The 20,984-nt window shown below is 41.9% G+C and overlaps 1 protein-coding gene and 1 long non-coding RNA gene across 3 annotated transcripts in view; one reads left to right on the forward strand and one right to left on the reverse strand.

The window, feature by feature from the left end:
• LOC137372319 (uncharacterized) overlaps positions 1-20,984 on the reverse strand; it is a 62,238-nt gene that overhangs the window by 26,287 nt on the left and 14,967 nt on the right. The gene's annotated exons all lie outside the window — the stretch shown is intronic.
• ikzf2 (IKAROS family zinc finger 2) overlaps positions 1-20,984 on the forward strand; it is a 130,709-nt gene that overhangs the window by 645 nt on the left and 109,080 nt on the right. The window lies entirely within an intron of this gene.

Below are 20,984 nucleotides of genomic sequence, written 5' to 3' on the forward strand. Positions count from 1 at the left end.
GTCCTGACTCAACATGTTGGGGAAGTAATTTATTGGATTTAATCAGTACCAGTGCTCCTTAAATGATGTCCGATTTCCATGTGGGAACCGTAGAATTTCACAGAACAGAAAGAAGCCATTCGGTCCATCATTGTACCTGCGCAGCTCTCAGAAAGAACTATCTGCGTCGTCCTATTCCGCATACACTATTTTTATTTCAGATACAAAATGTCCCTGTACGGTTTCTGGTTGGGACATTCCATGGTCTTACAATCCCTCAACTCTTACCAATAGTGATCATTACATCATCAGATTGCAGTTGGTTAAGCAAATTACTGCTGCAGACAACTTGGTACCAGATTTTAGAACAGGCTCAATTTTCAGGTATAAAGGTTTCAGAAATAGAGATTGGGATGTGCTGGTCGATGGAAATAACTAATAGGGAAGAAAAATAGGTTATTTAAATCTATAGTCAGTCAGAAAATCTTATGTCCTTTGGATAATAGGAGGGTATATGTTAAGCTGAAATCTAAATGACGTAATGAAGGTACATAGAGAAATTAGCCTCAAAAATAAATATTTCACAAAGTATAAAACAATGGCAAGATATCATGTATAGGTATCAGATACAGCTGAAGTGAACTAAAGCCACAATTAAATGCCAAAAAGGCATGAGAAAAAAAAATAGTGATCAGGCGGCATTGCCATGGTAAAGCTTTTTCAGTTCTGTTAGATGCCAGAAAAGTGCCATAGGTCCTTTGAAACATTTAACAGAATGGTTAGGATTGAGGACTAGGATACAGCTGAAATGCTAAATAGATTCCTTGTACTTGTTGCCACTGTTGACGATGATACTGTGGTAGGTACAGATGCTTCAAATACTAATTCTGTAGATCTAAATGCAAGATGGTCTTAGCTTGATTTAAGATTGATCAAGTTGCTGGGTCTGATGACATTTAATCTTGAATGCTGTAGGGTATGGGAGAGGTATGCAAGCCATTGACTTAGCTGACTAATAGTGCTTTGAGATCTGAACTAATTCAAATTGACTGGAGGGAAGCTCATAATTCCATTTTTTTTATTTATTCATGGGATGTGGGCATCTCTGACAAGGCCAGCATTTAATACCCATCCATAATTGCCATTGAGAAGGTGTTGGTGAGCCTCCTTGAAGCACTGCAGTCTGTATGGTGTAGGTACACCCATAGTGCTGTTAGATAGGGAGATCCAGGATTTTGACCCAGCGATGCTGAAGGAATAGCAATATATTTCCAAGTCAGGATGGTGTGTGACTTAGAGGGGAACTTACAGATGATGGTCTTCCCTTGCACCTGCTATTCTTATCCTCTAGGCAGTAGAGGTTGCAGGTTTGGAAGACGATGTTGAAGCAGTCTTGGTGAATTTTTGCAGTGCATTTTCTTGATGGTACACACTGCAGCCACAGTGCACCAGTGGTGTTGGGAGTGAATGTTTAAGGTGGTGGTTGAGGTGTCAATCAGCAGGCTGCTTTGTCTTTTTTTTAATTTAGAGATACAGCACTGAAACAGGCCCTTCGGCCCACCGAGTCTGTGCCGACCATCAACCACCCATTTATACTAATCCTATATTCCTACCACATCCCCACCTACCCTATATTCCCCTACCTATACTAGGGGCAATTTATAATGGCCAATTTACCTATCAACCTGCAAGTCTTTGGCTGTGGGAGGAAACCGGAGCACCCGGCGAAAACCGGGTCACAGGGAGAACTTGCAAACTCCGCACAGGCAGTACCCAGAATTGAACCCGGGTTGCTGGAGCTGTGAGACTGTGGTGCTAACCACTGCGCCACTTTGAAGATTGTTGGAGCTGCACTCATCCAGGCAATTGGAGAGTATTCTATCACACGCCTGTCTTGTGCCTTGCATATGTTGGAAAGGCTTTAGGGAGTCAGGAGGTGAGTTATCACCACAGAATACCCACCCTCAGACTTGCTCTTGAAGCCATAGTATTTTATGTGGCTGGTCCTGTTAAGTTACTGGTCAATGGTAATCCCCAGGATGTTGATGGTGGGGGATTTAGTGATGGTACTTCCATTGACTGTCAACAGGAGATGGTTAGACTCTCTCTTGTTGGATATAATCATTGCTTGGCATTTGTGTATTATGCATGACACTTGCCATTTATCAGCCCAAGCCGGAATGTTGTCCAGGTCTTGTTGCATGCGGGTATGGACTGCTTCATTGTATGAGGAATTTAGGAAAAGGAGGAAATCAGACCTGAGGACTTAGAAGCATGTTAGTTTAATGCCAGTTGTGGGGAAGATACTGCAAGACATTGTAAACAGGGACCTTCAGAATCAGCTTTTACCAATTTCTACCATTAAGTTGGCAGATTTTTGGAGGTAGTGAATTCATAGAAATGATTTCCTCCCAGATCTGAGAAAAACTCCTTGAAGTGACTAACATTTTGCTTATTGAAGATCAAGTCCAGAGATGTGTGAGCATTGCAATTGTAATGCTAGGATGACAACAGCTATGTTATTAACAAAATGATTACAATTCATACAATGATTGTAATATACCAATTAGAATAGAAATTGTAAAATTAAATTTTCGCATCAACAATTTTATAGCTAAGTCAGACTTTAAAAAACGATGGCAGTGTCTCACTCTAAATATTAATTTTAGCAGTAAACTGTCACACTCGCAGAGGGAACAGTGATGAAATATGAAATGAACTGGAGGAATAATGAAATAAAAGTCAACTATTGAACTGCAAAAAAAGGACACATTTGTGCCACAGACAAGATGGAGTAGAGGTCAGGTGACCCCTCCTGTACTGTCAATAAACATGTTTGGGTATTGAAGACGAAACCCATTATCCATGTCTAAATTAGCTTTGGGGAAAACACGTTGAAATGGAAAAAAGCCCATTCCATGCTAACAACTCCTATCTGCATGAATGGAGCTAACAAAGACTTTTACAGGCAGACTGGCATGAATGGAGCTAACAAAGACTTTTACAGACAAACTGATCCATAACCAAGACTAAGATAATAAGTGTAAAATAGCACCACTTTAGCAGAATGGACCACATTCAGATGCCATCATGTAACAATGGTTCCCATAATCTGGAATATTGTGTGAATCATCACAGGGGAGAGAGCTGTTAGTCACCTGACCGACACCCAAATCTGTCAAATTCCTACCTTAAAAATAATCTCTCTAGAGAGAGAGAGAGAGAGGCAGAACAGCCAGAGAAGGTCTTTTGCAGCCAGAACAGCTGTGAGACAGTTCCAGCTCAGGAGGAGCCTTGCTAATAACATGTTTTAACTACTGCAGCAGAGAAATTGCAAGGTGACTTTGGAACTCCCCATCTGTGAAAGTGAACCAGAATTTCCACCATTGACTTTAGAATGAGGCTTAACCACAAGGAGCCTGCGATACTTCATCCTTTTCAAGACACTGAGCATTCAGGTGTGCACCACTGAAAAATTTCCTCCCGAAAAGATTCGAAAGTTTTTTTAAGACAACAAACTCATTTACAACAACTGGACTCCAATTGTCTGCTCCCTTCAACTCTTTATGTGTGTGTGTGTGTGTGTGTGTGTGTGTGTGTGTGTGTGTGTGTGTGTGTGTGTGTGTGTGTGTGTGTGTGTGTGTGTGTGTGTGTGTGTGTGTGTATGAATGCGTGAGTAGGTGAAGTGAATATTTTTGGTTATTGTGTAAAAAATAAATATTTATCTTTTTTTAACCTATGTGAAAACCTGTTGTTTGTCTATTTGACCCTTAAAAACACTTAGGGACTAAAACACCGGGCTGAATTTTGCAGAACCCCCCGACGTCGGGAAGGCCCGGGAGAGGCCCACCATGGACCTCGACGCTGGGATGGCCCGGCCCAATATTGCCGACGGTGCAGAGGCCTCGTGGCAGATCCTGCCACTCAGCGACAGGAGCCCAATTTAAATATTTAAATTCAATAAAATTAATTAATTAATTAATTAATGTTAGGCTCCCACCGTCTGTCCCGGAACGATCTTTGTGCTGGTGGCCGGCACTCCCATGCTTTTGGATCTCTGTCCGGGGAACCGAGGCGGAACACTGGTGGGAAGGGGGGGAGCAGGTAGGTTTCTCAGTGCGTGGGTGGGGGAACAGGCTCAAAGTCATGTTATTGGTGTAGTGGATGGTGGGAAGGGTTATAGTGTAAAGTTTATGCACTTGTGGGGGGGGCGCGAAGGTCAGCTGGACAAGGTAAATGTTTTGGGGGGGAGCGGGCAAGTAATTAATTCTGTGATTACTGGTGGGGGGGAGAGGGGCAAAATAAATTTATTTATGTACCTTTCAATATTTAAATGGAATGGTTGGGCTCAAAGCCCTTTAAAAATGGTGTCAGTGCCTGCGCACAGGCAGCTGACGCCATTGTGGAGGATGGACAGCCCACTCCCTCCATGTCATCGGGGTGCAGTCGCCCTGGCTATTTAAATGAGCCGCCGCACTAAATAGCGCGGCGGCTCCGCAACATGCGGCCTGCGCAGCTGGACCGCCATTGTTATCGCCTGCCACCGATTTCAGCAGCAGGAGTATAAATTTCAACCCACTATTTTTAAAACACTATCTGCAGTTAATGGAGAGGTGAAAAGTGGAAATCACCCACACTATTTCCCACCTGTCCATAACAGCACATTCGGCAGCACAGTCCATCCTTAGATATTGTAAATGTATTTTACTGCTTAAATAGCTTGACGGTATTGTTTTGATCACAGAAATTCATATGACATTACTTTTGTAACTGCCATTGAAGCTTTAAAAGTAGTGTCTTTGAACTGTGCAACAAATTGTTGGTTGCCATTTAGTTTAACTGTGCCCATTTCAGCGTTTGTTTATTTTCTTGAGGTTTAGTGATGTTCAAAATAAAATTTGATTTTGTTGAAGTCTACCCTGGGCTTATGGGGTCTAGATTTTCCCCTCTGATACTAACAATAAAAAATTAAACCACCCAGGTTTTTATAGTGGCAATAAAGGCTGATTTTAAATATCCTTAATTATAGGAGTGTGCTTTTGATGTGAGAAGTTAGTAAGAATCCCAGATTGGCTTTACAAAAAGAGGGTTGTGCCTCTGTAAGCTGATTAAAATGACAAATTACTGGGCATTTGAAACTGGTAGATGTTATATATCTTAATTTTCAGAATTTTTCAAAACAGTGCTACACAGACAACTACTGGGAAAGATTTTATCATGTTGGATTGGCAGTCAGATGTATTGTTAGAAAGGAAATTGGTTGAAATCTCATTGTCAGAAAACCATCATCAATGGGAGTAGATCTTCATGGGGCCAGACCTCAAGGGAACCCCACAGAACTTTATATTGTGACAATTGTTGTTCACCAGCTAAATAAATTGGATGAGATCAGTTCTCAATTGCTACAAAAATGTGCATGTGAGTTGGGAATTTAGGTCAAATAAGTAAATTCCAGGCCAATTTAGATAAGTCAGGGGAATGGGCCAAGTGTGGCAGATATCCTTCAATGTATTATGCATTGGGTCTAGGAAACTCTAGACATGTTTATGCAATACAGAGTACCTGCTAAAAGTTAATAGAGCAAAGTACCTGGAGGTCATAGAATCATAGAATAATACAGCACAGAATGAGCTCATTTGGCCCATCATACCTGTGCTGGCTCCTTGGTAGAGCTGTCTATTTAGTCCCACTCCCATGCTCTTATCCTAGGGGCCTTCAAGTATTTATCTATTTCCCTTTGAATGTTACTGTTGAATCCGTTTCCACTGCCCTTTCAGGCTGTACATTCCAGATCACGACAACTCATTTGTGTTAAAAAAAAGGTGTCCTCACGTTGCATCTGGTTGTTTTGCCAGTCACCTTAAATCGATGTCCTCTGGTTACTGATTCTTCTGCCCCTGGAAACAGTTTCTCCTTATTTACTCGATCAAAACCATGCATGACTTTGAACACTTCTATCAAATCTCCTTTTAACCTTTTCTGTTCGAAGGAGAACAACCCCAACTTCTTCAGTCTTTCCACATAATTGAAATCCCTCATCCCTGATACCATTCCAGCAAATTTCTTCTGCACCCTTTCTAAGGCCTTGAGATCCTACCTAAAATGTGGTTTCCAGAAGTGAACACAATACTCCAGCTGAAGCGTAGCCAATGTTTCATAAAGGTGTAGCATAACTCCTTGCTTTTATACTATTACTCTACTAATAAAACCAATCCAATAAATCATAGTTGATAAATCATTGAAGGTAAACAAGCAGTGTGATGAGGCTCCCAAGGGTCCTTGGCTGCAGCCTCCTGCTGCTGGCTTTCCCTCCTGGCTCCCAGCCAGGCTGTCCATTTGTCAGGCTGCCAGGTGGTTAATGGATCCAAAAAATGATGATGAGGTCATGCCGTTAAGGTCAGCACGTCCTCTGTGCCCCCAGACTTGCCAGATACTTGGAACATTCTTAGGCTCCCCTGCACCCTATCCATCACCCTGCAAATGTTGGGGCCATTGAGTTAGCATCAACAGAAACCTTATCATTTCTTAGAACTCTTAGTAATTTCTTAGGAATTAACTATGTTAATTCACTTTTATCTTACATTGAAGCGAATAGGTCATTTTGTCTTATGAAGAAGCTAAACTCCACCTAGGTTTTTCAAGATGCTAATTGTTACAATTTCATTTTTTGCATTGTTTCAATCTACAGCTTTTGCTACATTAGCTGCTAAGAATGAGATTTTCAGATGAATGTAACCATACTTGGTATACATAAATATAAAATTGTTGATCTGACCAGATAACACAGGTCTACCATTATGTAAATAAAATGAGCAATTCAAACTTTCTGACACCAAAACTGAATTTTATATCACTTCTAAACTTGCTTTGTTCTACTCTAATGGTTTAAAGCTTCACAAAATCCAATTGATTGAATTTATTATTTTGTAATTCACTGTCAGCCATCTCTAATACTATGTGTATTCTTGAATGTATTGAAAATAACCAATGGGTCATTCATAAATAGTAAAAATGTGAAATGCACATTAAATTTAGATTACTACCTATTTAGAGTTCTTTCAACAAGGTGTAGATATTAATTGGAATCTTATTGAGTGCTGCACTCCTAGATGGTTTAATTCCTGGTCTGTCCTGTTAAACAGGAAGCAGTAGGGATTACAGTTAGCTTCAATGCTTCTAGGTTAGGGTCGGAAAACTTAACCCATGTTCCTACTATTAATTGCTATCCTGTGACCCTCATCCACATGTGCAAGCTTTATGGTCTTCTGGTATGGGCAGGGTTAAAGTGAGGGGTCATCCCTCAAATAGTTGAATAACCTGTCACAACTCACTGCCTAAGCTTAAACATGGTAAATGGCCATATCGAGAAAGTATCAGGGTATGGCTAGTAGGTGTGGGTGGCACAGTGGCGCAGTGGTTAGCACCGCAGCCTCACATCTCCAGCGACCCGGGTTCAATTCTGGGTACTGCCTGTGTGGAGTTTGAAAGTTCTCCCTGTGTCTGCGTGGGTTTCCTCCCACATGCCAAAGACTTGCAGGGTGATAGGTTAATTGGCCATTATAAATTGCCCCTAGTATAGGTAGGTGGTAGGGAAATATAGGGACAGGTGGGGATGTGGTAGGAATATGGAATTAGGGTAGGATTAGTATAAATGGGTGGTTGATGGTCGGCACAGACTCGATGGGTCGAAGGGCCTGTTTCAGTGCTGTATCTCTAAACTAAACTAAACCTGCAACAGTCACATTATTACAGGAGACAGTTGGAGACAATGCCCTTTTTATAACATCAAAACAAGACCAATCGAGAAAAAATAGCAGGAAGTTGTTAATGTTTTCTTTTGCATATGGGATGCTGAATAAGCTTTAATGTATCAAGTAACTGTAGAGTTATAGAGTTATACAGCACAGAAACAGGCCCTTTGCCCATCATGTCCATTCTGGCCATCAAGCACCTAACTATTCTAATCCCATTTTCCAGCACTTGGCCCGTAGCCTTGTATGCTATGGCATTTCAAGTGCTCATCTAAATACTTCTTAAATTTTGTGAGGGTTCCTGCCTCTACCACCTCTTCAGGCAGTGCATTCCAGATTCCAACCACCCTCTGGGTGAAAAAATGTTTCCTCAAATCCCCTCTAAACCTCTTGCCCCTTATCCTAAATCTATGCCCCCTGGTTATTGATCCCTCCGCTAGGGGAAAAAGTTTCTTCCTATCTAATCTATCAATGCCCCTCATAATTTTGTATGCCTCAATTATATCTGCCCTCAGCCTTCTCTGCTCTAAGGAAAACAACTCTAGCCTTTTCAGTTTCTCTTCATAGCTGAACTGCTCCAGCCCAGGCAACATTCTGGTGAGTCTCCTCTGCACCCTCTCCAGTGCAATCACATCCTTCCTATAGTGTGGTGCACAGAACTGTACACAGTACTCCAGCTGTGGCCTAACTAGCGTTTTATACAGTTCCATCATATCCTCCCTGCTCTTATATTCTATGCCTCAGCTGATAAAGGCAAGTATCCCATATGTAATTTTAAATCTGACATGATTGACTACTCCTTAAGGCTTCAATACATCCAAGGACCTAAAAATTTTAAAGAAGATAACCTATTTTTATTACTGTATTAATGTTTAATTTGGTGGAAGTGTTGGTTAAGCAATGTGAGGTCATCTCAGGCATGACCAGTTTATCAAGTAATTCACTCTTAGTGATCCTCACCTGAACTTCAGTGATTTTTTTTTATTCGTTCACAGAATGTGGGCATCGCTGGCAAGGACAGCATGTATTGCCCATCCCTAATTGTCTTTGAGAAGCTGGTGGTGAGCCACCTTCTTGAACCGTTGCAGTCTATGTGGTGAAGGTACTGTCCAGTTAGGTAGGGAATTCCAAGATGTTACAAAAACCTTGCATTTATGATATTGTTTTTCACAACTTCAAGTTATTCCAGTGAGTGACTTTTGATGTGTAGTCAAGAACAACAACATGTATTTATATAATGCTTTTGACGTATAAAAATGCCGCAAGATGCTTCAGAAGTGCGGGGGGAAATGGCTGCTGATTCAAAGAAGGAGCGATGAGGAGGTGCAGTTGAAAGGTAGGTCAGAGGCCAATTTCAAGGAGTCTCATAAAAGAAGAGAGGGAGGTGGAGAGGCAGTGTGGGAGGAAATTTCAGTGACTGGAACTTGGTCAGCTGAATGCATGACTGCCAGTTATGTGGTGAAAGGAAGGGACATGCACAAGAGGCTGGTGTCTGAAGAATGGAGAGCTAATGATAGTTCCAGGGCTGGAGAACGTTACAAAGATAAGGAGGCCATAGAGGAATTTAAACATAAGGATAAGAATTTTAAATTTGGGGCATTGGGAGACCAGGAGCCAGTGTAGGTGAGCGAGCATGGGTGTGATGTGTGAGCAAGGCATGATGTAGGATAGAGTATGACCAACATTTTTGATGAGCTGAAGTTTGTTGAGCTCGAGGATGGAAGTTCAATTAAGAGAGCATTGGAGTAATCTTAACATCGTACCTATTTTTCCCTTCACAATGCAAATTGCTATTCACACTCTGCATGACGAAATGAGGTTGCTTTAAGCACCCTTCTCACCACTTTAAACATCCACTCCCTCCAACACTGGAAAATCGTGACAGGAGTGTGTACCATCTACAAGATACACTGCAGTAACTCACCAAGGTTCCTTCAAAGGCACTTTCCGAAGCTGCACCCTATACCACCTAGAAGAAAGAGGGCAACAAGTGCATGAGAACCCCACCATCTGCAAGTTCCGCTTCAGGTCACACATCATCCTGACTTGGAAAGACATCGCCTTTCAAAAATCCTGGAACTCCCTCCGTAACAGCACTGTGGGTGTATCTACACCACAGGAACTGCAATGGTTCAAGAAGGTGGATCACCATCACCTTCTCAAGGGAAATTAGGGATGGACAACAAATGCCAGTGACACCCACATCCCATGAATGAATAAAAAAAGCCATTCATCTCTCTCTCTCTGCTTATCTTTGACACTAAAAGCTATCGCTCGTCCCTTCCTCCATGTTAAATGCAGAAAATAGAGGGCTCAGAAAGAGCAGAACCCATGAAGTTTATTTTATTTATTTATTTAGAGATACAGCACTGAAACAGGCCCTTCGGCCCACCAAGTCTGTGCTGACCATCAACCACCCATTTAAACTAATCCTACATTAATCCCATATTCCTACCACATCCCCACCTTCCCTCCATTTCACTACCATCTACCTATACTAGGGGCAATTTATAATGGCCAATTTACCTATCAACCTGCAAGTCTTTGGCTGTAGGAGGAAACCAAATCACCCGGCGAAAACCCACGCGGTCACAGGGAGAACTTGCAAACTCCGCACAGGCAGTATCCAGAATCGAACCCGGGTCGCTGGAGCAGTGAGGCTAACCACTGCGCCACTGTGCCGCCCTTATTTATTTCTCTTCGGTTGCAGCTACTATAAAAAAGCTGTAGTGCAGAGTTTGGCACTACACATACTTGAGAGGCTAGATGGGTTTTCATATGGTGACTCACCGAGCACAGTTGTGCATGAACTATGTTGGGGAGTAAGATGGCACAGAAAGCAGCTCACTGGACGGCAATCTCGTAGTCTAACCCTGTGAAGAGGACTCGTGCAGATCTTGGGGTCCCAAACTACAGAAGAAGGATGATGGTTATACTGCAGGAACTGCTAAGTGCAGTGGGATGCCAGCCTTTTGCTAACTGTATATTAATTGTGTTTAATTGGAGGCAAGTGGTGGGCATTAACTGGGGATTCGCCCAAAAGAGGTATGGACACAAACTGCAACTGTGATTGTTGGGTTAGGAGGTGCTTGCTTGTAATCTATAACTGTGTAAATAAATGCTTCTTTAAGTGTGTAAAGATTGGTTCCAGTTATATCCTTCACCAACTGGCTTTCTGTATTATAACATGGCAGCAGCGAACGGATGCCTAAAGGTGAAAGTTGGAAGCTAAGCAAAATGTTTTCAGGCAGAAAACTATTATCTTAGTAGCCATTGTGGAAAATGGCAGAAACATCGGAAATAGGAGCCAGGAGTAGGCCATTCGGTCCCTTGAGCCTGCTCCACCATTCAACTAGATCATGGTTGATCTTCTACCTCAACGCCACCTTCCCGCACTACCTCATATCCCTTAATATCTTTAATATCTAGAAATTTGTCTTGAACATACTCAATGACTCAGCCTCCACAGCCCTCTGGGGTAAAGAATTCCACCGATTCACCACCCACTGAGTGAAGAAATTCCTCCTCATCTCAGTCTTAAATGGCACACCTCTTATTCTCAGACTGTGTCCCCTGGTTCTAGATCCCCAGCCAGAAAACATCCTTATTTCATCAACCTTGTTGAGCCCTGTAAGAAATTTGTATGCTTCAATGAGATCACTACTCGTTTTTCTTTTCAAACAAGTGTAAATTGTTAGAGTATGATTACCCTCTGATGTTCTCAGGGTCTGAATCAGATGGCCAGTGGAAGAATGAAGTGTGGGCACAGGTTACTTGCCTACCAGAGAGGAAACAAGGTATGGCCTTGGTGTTGCTGCTTCCTACTAGAAGTAAAATCAGAAGTAAAATATTTTGTGAGCTGAATGCCCATCAGTTGGATAGTGATGAAGGTTTGGATCTTCTATTAGAGTTTGTGGATGAAGTTTACAGGAAAGATGCCTATGAGGCATGGTCGGACTTTGATTGTTTTCGGAAAACAGATGGTTATTCCATGGAAGAATGTAGCATGGACTTTAACAGGTGTGTAAATTCAATTTGGGGATCCGTGGATCATTACTAGCATTTAAATTGTTAGATTGTGCTAAGGTGTGTCAAGCTATTGGTTCTGAGTGGGTTTTAGTTCTTGGAGATGGAGACCCTGTTGGAGCAGATGTCTGCTGCCTTGAAAAGAATTCCGGAGGAACCAGTCATTTTCTTCAGCCTTCGTGAAACAAATGGGACATTCCACAGTGACATAAAGAATAGAAGACTCAATAATTGCCAGATTTCAAAATGGCCCAGATACCGGATGCCGATGTCAATTCAATGAAAGGATTAAAGGCAGGCAGAATGAGGATGAAAGCACCTTTAACTGGCTGTTACAGCCGAAGACAGAATTGGAACAGGAATAATAGGTGAATGAAACGCAGGAATGCCTGAGGAACAGTGCTTCAGCTGTGACTCAAAGTATCATTGTGCCGTGAACTGCCCAAAGTGGAGAGGCAAGGTCCTCAAAATGGCACATGCTGAAGAGAATTCTGAGGAAAAGGATGGAGATAATGATGAATCTGAATGAATTGTACTGGTCATAAGGATTTATAGTCATGTGATGAATATGTTCGTGGTGGACTCCTTTAGCTGTACGGTGTTGGATTGTATTTGCACTTCAACAGTACGTGGAACAGATTGGTTAAAATGTTATATTGATTCACTAAGTAATGAGGATTGATGCAAGGTTAAAGAATATGAAAATGCTCTTTGCTTTAGGTTTGGTGATGACAACACATTGAGACCACTAAAGGGAGTTGTAATTCCATGTAATGTAGCTGGAGTAAGCCATTCTTTAAGTACTGATGTAGTCTCGAATGAAATACCTATGCTGTTGAGTAAACCTTCTATAAAAATGGCACAAATGATAAGCATGATAAGGCAATTATTTTTGGGCAGACAGTTTATTTGCAGTTTACCCAGTCAGGCCATTATTGTATCTACTTACCAAAACCTAATGTTTCTCATCAGAGTGTTAGCCAAGTATTAATGGTATCAGGTGATAAGAATCAGAGAGGAAAAAAGCAAGTTGTCTTAAAGTTACATAGATAATTTGCTCACCCTACCCGTCAAAGGCTAAAAATCCTGATAAATGATGCAGGTTTGGTTGATGAAGAATATACAAGACTAATAGAAGAGATTAGTGAGGCCTGTGAAATCTGTAAAAAGTAATGGAAAATGTCACCACATCCTAACTTAAGCCATCCATTGGCACGTAACTTCAATGAGGTAGTTGCCATGGATCTAAAGGTATGGGACAAAGACAGAAATATTTTCATTCTACATTTTGTAGACCTGGCGACCAGATTTAGTCTTTCTAAGATAATGCTTAGTAAGCACAGAAGGGTTATTATGAACAAAATCTTGGAGAAATGGGTAGAGACTGGACTTGGGGCACCAGCAAAGTTTCTGGTTGATAATGGAGGGAAATTTGCCAATGACAAGTTCAGAGATATGTGAGAAAACAAAATCATGGTCATTAATACCACAGCTGATTGATGAAATGCTGCATAAAACTTTAGATGATCAACTAGACTGCATATTGACAGTTGCCCTGGCATGGGCAGTTCATGTGAAGAATTCACTCCAGATAGTTTGAGAATGTAGTCTATGTCAATTAGTCTATGGGCAAAATCCCAAATTTCCTTCTGTGCTGTGTGATAGTCTTCCTGCTCGATAATTATGATAATTAGTGCCATTTTTTCTGCACATTTGAATGCTTTACATGCAGGGATAAGGGCTTTCATCAAGGCTGAGGTCTCTGAGAAACTTTAGAGAGCTCTGAGGCATTGTATAAGACCATCGTACTGCACTGTAATGTTCTAATGTTCTAATCTGAGGCAGAATTTAATTCAGGAATTTTGGTGCATTATAAAAGAGAGGATCATTGGAAATGGAAAGGCCCTGGTAAGCTAATAGGTTGTGATGGTAAGATAATATTTGCCAAAATGGCAACCAATCTGTCAAGGTTCGTTCCTCATGATTAATCAGAATCAATTACAAAATCTTGAACTGTGAGCAGCTGATAGATGTAAACAAGGCATCTTGTACCTCAAATGCTCATGTGTTTTGTGAGGAATGCTGTGAGGAACAGAATGTGGTAGATCAAGGTCTGGATAGTGTTAATGTGAGTGATCATGACGCACATGAGACCAGAGAGGGAGAGAGATAGAGAACACAGCGGGAGCAGAACTTTAAAAAGCACCCCAAGAAATCGGAGACCAGAGAGAAAGAGAGAGAACACAGTGGGAGCAGAGATTTAAAAAACATGCCAAGAAATCGGAGACCAGAGAGAGAGAGAACACAACAGGAGCAGAACTTTAAAAAGCACCCCAAGAAATTGGAGACCAGAGAGAAAGAGAGAGAACACAACAGGAGCAGAGCTTTAAAAAGCGCACCAAGAAATCGGAGATCAGGAAGTGAGAAAGAGAACACAGCGGGGGCAGAGTTTTTAAAAGCACCCGAAAGAAATTGGAGACCAGAGAAAGAGAGAGAGAGAGAGAGAACACAGCGGGAACAGAACTTTAAAAAGCGCACCAGGAAATCGGAGACCAGAGAGACAGAAAGAGAGAACAGTGGAGCCGGGGGTAAAAAAATTGAAAAGTGACATCAGAGTGACGTTACAGTCGACAGAGAGAGCAGGGAAACAGAAAGGAGCCGGGGTGAGTATACAGGTAAGCTTTTAATTTAATTTAGTTTCATCTAAAGCAATCAAATATAAAATAAGACTTGACCGATTCATTAGTATGCAAACTAAAAACTAAAGCGGACTAGATAATTTATCATACAGAGTGAGAGAGAGAGAGACCAGCTCAAATTCGGACAACTTAATACATAAGATGCATTAAGTATTATTAGCGCTTATCAGTATTTGTAGGGTTTACAGATATTACAGATTGTAGAAAGGGTTATTAGAATTGGCAAAGCTTTATTAGCATTGGTAACATCTAGTACCAGTAGGAAGATCTATATATTTGTGTAATCAAGAAAAGTATAACTTTAGTTGAAGGTGGTACGAGCATTTAATAAGCTCAGTAAATTCTACGATACATAGGAATTATTCTAAGTGAATTAAGAAAGTAATTAAAGTAAGTTAACTAATAGCATAAGTACCAATGGCAGGACAGGTGTTACGTCACAGCTGTGGTACGTGGGAGCTCCTGGATGCCAAGGCGATCCAGAACAAACACTTTTGCAGAAAGTGTGAGCAGCTAGAGGAATTCCGGATCAGGATTATTGATCTTAAAGCTGAACTGCAAATACTATGCAACATAAGGAGCGGCACAGTGGTTAGCACTACAGCCTCACAGCTCCAGCGACCCGGGTTCAGTTCTGGGCACTGCTTGTGTGGAGTTTGTGAGTTCTCCCTGTGACCGTGTGGGTTTCCACTGGGTGCTCCGGTTTCTTCCCACAGCCTGAGACTTGCAGGGTGATAGGTAAATTGGCCATTGTAAATTGCCCCTAGTGTAGGTAGATGGTAGGAGAATTGAGGGAAGGTGGCGATGTGGTAGGATTAGTTTAAATGGGTGGTTGATGGTCAGCACAGACTCAGTGGGCTGAAGGGCCTGTTTCAGTGCTGTATCTCTATCTCTGTAAGGGAGGGGGAGAAATACCTGGACACTTTGTTCTGGAGGACGGTCCCACCTCATAGAACAGGGTCATCTGTTTTGATCATGCAGTGAGGAACAGGAGGATGTGACCATGAGTGAGGCCGGTAAAGGGACCAAGCATACAGTAGTGGAGGAGCCTCAAGCAGGTTTGAGGTGCTCTCAACCTGTGTGGATGAAAGCGAGGTTGCAAGGTGGATGAGCAGACTGGCCATGGCAGAAGATTGGCTTGCTGGTAGAAAACAGAAAGTATGCATAAATGGATCCTTTTCTGATTGGCAGGATGTGACAAGTGGAGTTCCACAGTTGTGCTGGGGCCTCAACTTTTTACAATTTATATCAATGACTTAGACGAGGGGAGCGATGGCATGGTAGCTAAATTTGTAGATGATACAAAGATAGGTAAGAAAGTATGTTGTGAAGAGGACATAAGGAAGTTGCAGACTGATATAGAAATGTTGAGTGAGTGGGCAAAAATCTGGCAGATGGAGTATAATGTGGGAAAATGTAAAGTTGTTCACTTTGGGAGGAAGCATAAAAAAGCAGAGTGTTTCTTAAATGGGGAACGACTGCAGAATTTTGAGGTGCAGAGGGATCTAGATGTTCCAGTGCATGAGTCACAAAAGGTTATTATGCAGGTACAGCAAGTGGTAAAGAAGGCTAGTGGAATGCTATCCGTTATTACGAGAGGAATTGAAAATAACAGTAAGGATGTTATGCTTCAGTTATTAAAGGGCATTGGTGACACCACATCTCGAATACTGTGTGCAGCTTTGGTCTCCTTATTTAAGGAAGGATGTGAATGCGTTGGAGGCGGTTCAGAGGAGGTTTACTTGATTGATACCTGGAATGAGCGGGTTGTTTTTGAGGAAAGGTTGGACAGACTGGACTTGTTTTCACTGGAGTTTAGAAGAGTGAGGGGAGACTTGATTGAAGTATATAAGATCCTCAAAGGTATTGACAGGGTGAATGTGGAGGGGATGTTTCCTCTTGTGGGTGAGTCCAGAACTAGGGGGCACTGCTTGAAAATTAGGGGGTCGCCCTGTTGGGACAGAGATGTGGAAAAGTATTTTCTCTCAGAGGGTTGTGCGACTTTGGGAATTATCTGCCACAGAAGGTGGTAGAGGCAGGGGTCATTGAATATTTTTAAGCTGGAGGTAGATAGATTTTTGTTAGGCGAGGGAATCAAAGATTATCAGGGGTAGATGGAAGTGTGAAATTCGAGACAGAAACAGATCGGCCATGATCTTATTAAATGGCAGAGCAGGCTCGATGGGCTGAATGGCCTACTTCTGTTTCTAATTCATATGGTCGTATGGTACATGACAAAGCTATCGCATCCAAAGAGTGAGTACTTGGGTGACATTCAATCCAGAGCGGTCTAGTGAATAAAGGGATGAGTCAATTGTGGGGCATGCAGGTTAAAGCTACTGGCAAGTTTAAATATTGGTTGATTGTTCAGGATGATGGCTAAGAAGCGAGGTCCATGAACTGGCAGAATGGGGTGAAAGAGTGAAGAGTAAGAAAGCTCAGTGCAAGTACTGATAGTGGGTCCGGAAGTGACTCTTGTGTCAGAAAATGATCGCATACTGGAGAAAGACCGTCTGACAGTGTGAGAAGGAGATCTCGCAGTAGTAGTTAGACAGACATCAAAGTGGGGGGGAAGTAGAGGCCATAGCTTGAACAGTTTAGGCAACAAAATGAAGGCCACAGGACTGTCTCGGAACAAAAGTAGCAGAAGTCCTCATGATTGTACAGTATTGGTGGCTACAGTAAATTTGGGGATAAACTAATAAGAGAGGCAAAACAAAGGGATTAGGTAGCTCAACACAAGCAAAATACTGCAGATGCTGGAAATCTGAAATAAAAATACAAGGTGTTGGAAATACTCAGCAAGTCTGGCAGCACCTGTGGAGACAGAAACTGATGTTTTGATGAAACGTCACAGACCTGAAACATAAACTCTGTTTCTCTCTCCACAGATGCTCCCAGACCTGCTAAGTAGTTCAACATTTTCTGTTTTTAATCAGGTAGTTGGAGAGAGCTTGGTGTTTATTCTGAGACACCAGATAAGGGGCAACCAACTTTGTCACATTGAGGGATTTAGTTTAGAGATACAGCACTGAAACAGGCCCTTCGGCCCACCGAGTCTGTGCCGACCATCAACCACCCATTTTTATACTAATCCTACACTAATCCCATATTCCTACCACATCCCCACCTGTCCCTATATTTCCCTACCACCTACCTATACTAGGGGCAATTTATAATGGCCAATTTACCTACCAACCTGCAAATCTTTTGGCTTGTGGGAGGAAACCGGAGCACCCGGAGAAAACCCACGCAGACACAGGGAGAACTTGCAAACTCCACACAGGCAGTACCCAGAATTGAACCCGTGTCGCTGGAGCTGTGAGGCTGCGGTGCTAACCACTGCGCCACTGTGCCACCCTAATTTGTACTGTGGATTTGTACTGAAATAAATCCTTGCAGATGGGACTTATTAGGCTAAAGCGAGGCTGGTTGCCAGGTGTTTTGAAGAGTGACTGGGTGATACAGATATTAGAGTTGACTCTCCTACAGCTGGAAAAGTAGTCATGAAAATCTTTTTAGCTCCTTTGGCCAAATATTCCTGGGAGCATAGATCAATTGACATAAAAGCTGCATTTCTGCAGGGTGATACTTTTCAGAGAGAAGTGTTTCTGAAACCGTCCAAAGAGGCAGCAAATGCAGAATGAAAATTATGGAAATTAAACATGTGTCTATGGCCTGAACCAGTGTCCTCAACCTAAGCAAGGGCAATTACAGAGGTATGAAGAAAGAGTTCTCTAAAGCGGGCTGGGAAAATAGACTAAGGGGAAGGTCAGTGGATGAGTAGTGGCAGACATTTAAGCAGATATTTCATAATGTTCAGCAAAAAGTTATCCCTGTTAAAAAGGACTCAGACTCGATGAGAAGGATGAACCACCCGTGGTTAACAAAGGCAGTCAAAGAGAGTATCCAATCAAAAATTAAGGCATACAAAGCGGCGAAAACTAGTGGTAGGCCAGAGGATTGGGAATTTTTTAGGAACCAACAGTGGATGACTAAAAAGCGAATAAAGAGGGAGAAAATTGATTATGAAAAGTAAATTGGCAAGAAATATAAAAACAAACAGCAAGAGCTTCTCCGGGTATATAAAAAAAAAGAGAGTAGCTAAAGTGAGCGTGGGACCCTTGGAGGATGCAACTGGAGAATTGATAATGGGGTGGAGGACACTATTACCATCCCATAGATATCAGATAAGCAAGGAGCTAATGGGAGGAAAGATCTTGTAACAGTCTCTATCACATGGGACGAACGACAGACAAGTCGCCAGGACCTGATGACCCACATCCAAGGGTTTTAAAGGAAGTGGCTGCAGAGATAATGGAGGCATTGGTCGGAATATTCCAGAACTCACTGGATTCTGGGAGGGTCCCAGCGTATTGGAAAACCACTAATGTGACACCCCTGTTCAAGAAGGGAGGGAGACAAAAGACAGGATACTATAGGCCAGTCAGCCTAACAGTGGGCATTGGGAAAATGCTAGAGTCCATTATTAAGGAAGAAATAGCAGGGCATTTAGAAAAGCTTAACGCAATCAAACAGAGTCAACATGGTTTTGTGAAAGGGAAATCATGTTTGACAAATTTGCTAGAGTTCTTTGAGGATATAAGAAGCAGAGTTGATAAAGGGGAACTGGTAGATGTAGTGTATTTGGATATCCAGAAGGCATTCGATAAGGTGCCACATAAAAGATTATTGCACAAGATTGGAGCTCACGGGGTATTGGGGTAATGTATGAGAATGGATTGAGGATTGGTTACCTCACAGAAGACAGAGAGTTGGGATTAATGGGTCTTTTTCAGGTTGGAAAGACGTAACTAGTAGAGTGCCACAAGCATCAGTCCTAGGGCCTCAATTATTTACTATCTATATTAATGACTTGGAGGAGGGGGCAGAGTGTAATATATCCAAATTTGCTGATGATACAAAAGTAGGTGGGAGGGCATGTTGTGATGAGGACATAAGGAATCTGCAAGGGGATATAGATAGGTTGAGTGAGTGGGCAAAAACTTGGCAGATGGAGTTTAATGTAGGAAAGTGTGAAGTCATGCACTTTGGTAGGAAGAATCAAAAGGCAGACGATTATTTAAATGGAGAGAAACTTCAAAAAAGTGTAGCACAGAGGGATCTGAGTTTTCTTGTGCATGAAACACAAAAAGTTAGCATGCAGGTGCGGCAAGTAATTAAGAAGGCAAATGGAATTTTGGTCTTTATTGCTAGGGAGTTGGAGTTTAAAAATAGGGAAGCCTTGTTACAACTGTACAGGATTTTGGTGAAGCTGCACCTGGAGTACTGTCTACAGTTTTTGTCCCCATATTTAAGAAAGGATGTACTGGCATTGGAGGCAGTTCAAAAGAGATTCACTAGGCTGGTTCCTGGGATGAAGGGGTTGACTTATCAAGAACGGCTACACAGGCCTTTATTCATCAGAGTTTAGAAAAATGAGGGGTGATCTTATTGAAACGCACACGATTCTGAGGAGGCTTGACGGGGTAGATGTTGAGAAGATGTTTCCACTAGTGGGGGAATCTCGAACTAGGGGACATAGATACAGAATAAGGGAACACTCATTTAAAAGTGAGATGCAAAGGAATTTCTTCTCTCAGAGGGTAGTGAATATCTGTCAATTTTAAATTCTACTCTAATCTTATAAATAATTAAAATTTCTCAAATTCTGCAGTACCACCTCATAAGAATTCGTCAACATGCATCATGAAGGTGAATTCATCTGTAATTCTCTACCTCATAGAGTTGTGGAGGCTAGATCACTGAAAGTATTTTAAGAGGAGGTAGATAGATTTTTGAAATGTCGGGAGTTGAGGGCTGTGAGGAGCTGGCACGAAAGCAGTTGAGTTCTGAGGCCGATCAGCCATGATCTTATTGAATGGCGGGGCAGGCTTGAGGGGCCGAATGGCCTACTCCTGCTCCTATTTCTTATGTTCTTATGATGCTTCCATGGTGTGATGTTTTTTGATGAGATCTGTTTTGCTCAAAATAGCTTGTGTTCAACTAAAAGCAGACCTCCCAATGTTTTATTGGTATCATAAAGGAAAAGTTTCAGGCATCTTCATGATGCATGTTGATGAATTCTTATGAGGTGGTACTGCAGAATTTGAGAAATTTTAATTATTTATAAGATTAGAGTAGAATTTAAAATTGGCAGTAAGGTTTGTGGGGCTTTCAAATATATTGGTTTAGATAGTAAGCAGAGTAGGAGTCAACAACTCTATTTAAAGAGTGTTATTCCCATCCCAGTTAATCATACCAGTTCCTCACAGAAAGTTGATGTTATAACTGAAGATCAAACAAAGCAATTGCAAAGCTTGAATGGTCAGTTGAACTAGTTGGGTATTCACACTAGGCCATTTGCGGGTTTTGATGTGTTGGAGCTAAGTATGACAGTGAAACACCCTGAGGCTGAGCATGTTTAAGGACAAATGAAACATTAAAAAAATTAAATCTGCAGAAATACATACTTAAGTTTCCATCCTTCGGTGACCAAAAAGAACATGAAACTAATCTCTTTTAGCGA

This window comes from Heterodontus francisci, chromosome 7 (assembly GCF_036365525.1).
Source record: "Heterodontus francisci isolate sHetFra1 chromosome 7, sHetFra1.hap1, whole genome shotgun sequence".
Classification (NCBI taxonomy): domain Eukaryota; kingdom Metazoa; phylum Chordata; class Chondrichthyes; order Heterodontiformes; family Heterodontidae; genus Heterodontus; species Heterodontus francisci.